Source organism: Sciurus vulgaris (genome assembly GCF_902686455.1).
Source record: "Sciurus vulgaris genome assembly, chromosome: 2".
NCBI lineage: Eukaryota > Metazoa > Chordata > Mammalia > Rodentia > Sciuridae > Sciurus > Sciurus vulgaris.
The window spans coordinates 165667492-165672003 of record NC_136462.1 but is presented as its reverse complement, the minus strand read 5'-3'; the positions used below and the strand labels follow the sequence as shown (position 1 = coordinate 165672003).

Here is a 4512-nt window from a genome sequence, read left to right as displayed (position 1 = left end):
TCTCACTTTCACATTATCTTTGCTATAAGTTCTTCTATCAGCTATCTCAACAAACAGCATATAATTTATTTCAAAATCAAATTTATTTTCAGAATTTTTCTAGTTTATTCCACTGGAATCTCTTATACTTATTTATTTTTCTTTTTTCACTCAATAAATATTGAGTGCCTACTCTGCACCAGGCATTTTTCTAGACATTAGGAATAGAGTAATGAATAAAACAAATTTGGTTTCAAACTTCATGGAACTTACACATTAATGTAAAATACTGAAAATGACCAGATAAATAAAAATAATAATGTTAAATAATTGAAAATGCTATGATAAAAAATAAAGCAGGGTAAGGAGATAGAGGAGAATTGCAATGTGTGTGGGTTGTATTTTAGTTTTTTGTGCTATCAAAGGTCTCTCTAAGGTGATAATTGAGGATAGGTCTGAATGATTAAAACAGATGGGCTCATCAGACTTGGCAGAGACAATGGTATGTGCAAAATCCCCAAAGCAGGAATAAGCTTGATGCATTGAGGGAGCATAGGAAAGGCTACTATGGCCAGGACAGTCAACAAAAGGGGGAGAGGAGAGATGAATTTGAAGAGATGGGGCGTACCAGGCCGTGGGGGAACTTGAAGGTCATGGTAAGAAGTTCTGATTTCATTTTGATTGAGAAGTCACTGGAGGTGCTAACTAGGGACAAGAGGTGATGGTTTATATCTTATAAAGCTCTTTCTGACTGTGCAGATGGGAAGAGTATGGAGATCAATGAGAAAGCAAAAGTCTAGGGGACATCAGATAGTAACTTATGCTAAAATGACATTGGTGGGTATGTTGAGAAATACTGGGATTCTGGGTATAGGTAGTATGCTCATTTTTTTTTTTTTTTCAGATCTGAAAATGTCTTCATTTTTTAGCAAATGGATTCCAGGAAGGTAAAAAAGCAATACCAGAGGGCATAGGTACAGAATTGGATGTAGTCATTCAAAGCATTCAAGTAAGAATATGGCAATATAAATATCCAAAAAGCATCTCTTAGGTTTTCAAAACAAAATGTATAAGTCATTCCTAACTAATTTGAGCTTTATAGCATTTCTTAGATGGGGGTGGTGGGGGTGGGGGGGTACAGTTAACATTGTAAAGTCCTGCAAGCTTTTTTCCTTGGCTAATTACATTAGACGGTTTGCCTTTGATCAAATTCCTTTAAACATGGATAAAAGTATTACACAGGTCCACTGTTAAAACAGACAACACGTTGCAAATTAATTCTGGTATAATGTATTCCAACAAAGCTTAGAAAATAAAAGATGTTGAGGTGGCTTTGGACTAAGTTTAATAGTCATCTCCTCTGCTGACAACTTCTTTACAAGTCGGACGCAACAGTATGGTGTGTTCAAACTGCCTTGTATGTGATCCTTTAATGTCACATAATGGTGGATACAGATCTACAATGCCCAAGTCACACAGATTCTTCAGAGCCATCAAGTATTTGCTTTCTCCCAAGCAATCCAGCCATCTGGGGCAGAAGGCAAGGGTGCCGAAGTTTTCATTGATGACATTTAGCAAGTGTTTTGTTCTTGGAAGATTTATTGGCATATGTCCAACATCAAAATTTTTCATGTAATGTGAACACTCCATATCATCATGCACGACACCTTTTCCTGTACTACCAAAGGTCTCTATGGCATACACTTCTCCTTCCTCCATTCTTGTTGTCTCCCCTCCTTTCACAATGGGCACTGTCTTCCCAGCATGTATTCTATATGGCCCAATTGAATGTCCATTCAGATTACGGATTGGTTTCACTTGATATGTCTTCCCATCTATTTCGACTTCATAGGATTCCATAACTTCTTGGATGGCCTCACCAACATCGCAAAGACAAACGTCAATTCCAGCATACTTTATTCCAGTATTAGTAGCATCTTTTACAGCTTTTAATAATGCATCATATTTGGGATTAAAAGTGACAGTAAAAGCACAGTCAATAATCCTCCCACTTATATGTGTTCCAAAGTCTATCTTGCAGATGTCATCATATTGCAATACTGTTGTGTCACCAGCATTGGGAGTATAATGGGCAGCACAATTATTGAGAGAACTACTGGCTTTCCTACTGGCTAGTGGGAAAGGCCAGGCCTGCGTTTAGTCCGTTCTCTTTTATTAGCTTTCGTGAACAGTCTTCCAGCTTCTCACAGATTTCTATCATTGTCATCCCAGGCTTGATCCAGCTCATAACATATTTTCTAACTTGTCGATGTGCTTCTGCAGCTTCTCGAAAATCATTCCAAATCTCTTCACTAGCCTGATCTAATGCTTTCTTTTCTTCACTTGTAGTTCTCCAAGCAGCTGTTCGCCCATCTTGTGTGGGTGGGCATTCACACTCTTGTCCTTTGGGAAATACACCGTTAGGATACAGGTCACAAATCGGTACTGTGGGAGGGTGTGTTTGCACTTTTGGTCCTCTCTTCTTCTTCTTTTTCTTCTTCTTTCCAGTTACTCCATCATCATCGCCATCTCCATCTTCATCATCATCATCTCTGTCTTCTAATGCTTGTTTTTCCAACTGTCTTGCTACCTCATCCACTGAGGCTCCTGATTCTTCATCAGGTTCCGGTTGCCCTGTGGTTGCCCCTTCACTTTTCGTCTTCTTCCGTCTTTTATTCTTGGCTGCTTCCTCAGCCATAGAGGCAGCTCCCTCCTCCCTGTTGTCTGGATCCAAGTCGCCATTCAGGTGGCTCCCCTAGGCCACTGCCTCCTCCACGCTTGCCATGCAGCCCGAGAGTATGCTTATTTTGATACTATTATTTTGCCTATCCAAGAACATGGAGATATTTCCATCTTCCAAGTTCTTCTTCAATTTCTTTAGTGTTCTATTTGTTTTTATTATTATTACTTAAACAAATGGGATACATGTTGTTTCTCTATTTCTACCTGGAGTCAAGGCATACCATTTGTGTAATCATACATTTACATAAGGCAATGTTGTTTGATTCATTCTGTTATTTTTTTCCCTTCCCCCCACCCCTCCCACCCCTCTTTTCCCTCTATACAGTCCTTCCTTCCTCCATTCTTAACACTCTCCTTATTCCTAACCCTAAACCTAACCGAAACCATAACACTAACCCCTCCTACCCCCCATTATATGTCCTCCTCTGCTTATCAGCGAGATCATTCGTCCTTTAGTTTTTTGAGATTGGCTTATCTCACTTATCATCATATTCTCCAATTTCATCCATTTGCCTGCAAATGCCATAATTTATCATTCTTCACGGCGGAGTAATATTCCATTGTATATATATATACCACAGTTTCTTTATCCATTCATCAACTGAAGGGCATCTAGGTTGGTTCCACAATCTGGCTATGGTGAATTGAGCAGCTATGAACATTGATGTGGCTGTATCTCTGTAGTATGCTGATTTTAAGTCCTTTGGGTATAGGCCGAGGAGTGGGATAGCTGGGTCTAATGGTGGTTCCATTCCAAGCTTTCTGAGGAATCTCCATACTGCTTTCCAGAGTGGCTGCACTAATTTGCAACCCCACCAGCAATGTATGAGTGTACCTTTTTCCCCACATCCTCACCAACACCTATTGTTGCTTGTGTTCTTGATAATCGCCATTCTAATTGGGGTGAGATGAAATCTTAGGGTAGTTTTGATTTGCATTTCTCTTATTACTAGAGATGTTGAACATTTTTTCATATATCTGTTGATTGCTTGTACATATTCTTCTGTGAAGTGTCTGTTCATTTCCTTAGCTCATTTGTTGATTGGGTTATTTGTATTCTTCGTGTAGAGTTTTTTGAGTTCTTTACAGATTCTGGAAATTAGCGCTCTATCTGAAGTATGAGTGGCAAAGATATTCTCCCACTCTGTAATGTATCACATTACTGATAGTTTCCTTTGCTGAGAGAAAGCTATTTAGTTTGAATCTATCCCAGTGGTTGATTCTAGCTTTTATTTCTTGGGCTATGGGAGTCCTGCTAAGGAAGTCTGCTCCTAAGCCAACAAGTTGAAGGTTTGGACCTACTTTTTCTTCTACAAGATGCAGGGTCTCTGGTCTGATTCCGAGGTCCTTGATCCATTCTGAGTTGAGTTTTGTGCAGGGTGAGAGATAGGGATTTAGTTTCATTCTGTTGCATATGGATTTCCAGTTCTCCCAGCACCATTTGTTGAAGAGGCTATCCTTTCTCTATTGCATATTTTTGGCCCCTTTGTCTAGTATGAGAAAATTGTATTTATTTGGGTTTCTGTCCATGTCCTCTATTCTGTACCATTGATCTACCTGTCTATTTTGGTATTGATACCATGCCGCTTTTGTTACTATTGCTTTGTAGTAGAGTTAAAGATCTGGTACTGCGATACCCCCTGCTTCGCTCTTTCTACTGAGGATTGCTTTAGCTATTCTGGGTTTTTATTCTTCCAGATGAATTTCATAATTGCTTGCTCTATTTCTGAAAGATACATCATTGGGATTTTAATTGGAATTGCAATGAATCTGTATAGCACTTTAGGTAGT

The 4512-nt window shown here is 39.2% G+C and overlaps 1 pseudogene across 1 annotated transcript; it reads right to left on the bottom strand.

Annotated features, from left to right (window-relative positions):
• Nucleotides 1–1139: 1139 nt before the first annotated feature.
• On the bottom strand, nt 1140–2764 carry LOC306655357 (methionine aminopeptidase 2-like; annotated as a pseudogene). The gene is made up of 2 exons: nt 2117–2764; nt 1140–2085 (listed from the first exon to the last, which is right to left on the bottom strand). The product of its transcript is annotated as a methionine aminopeptidase 2-like (transcript).
• Nucleotides 2765–4512: the final 1748 nt, after the last annotated feature.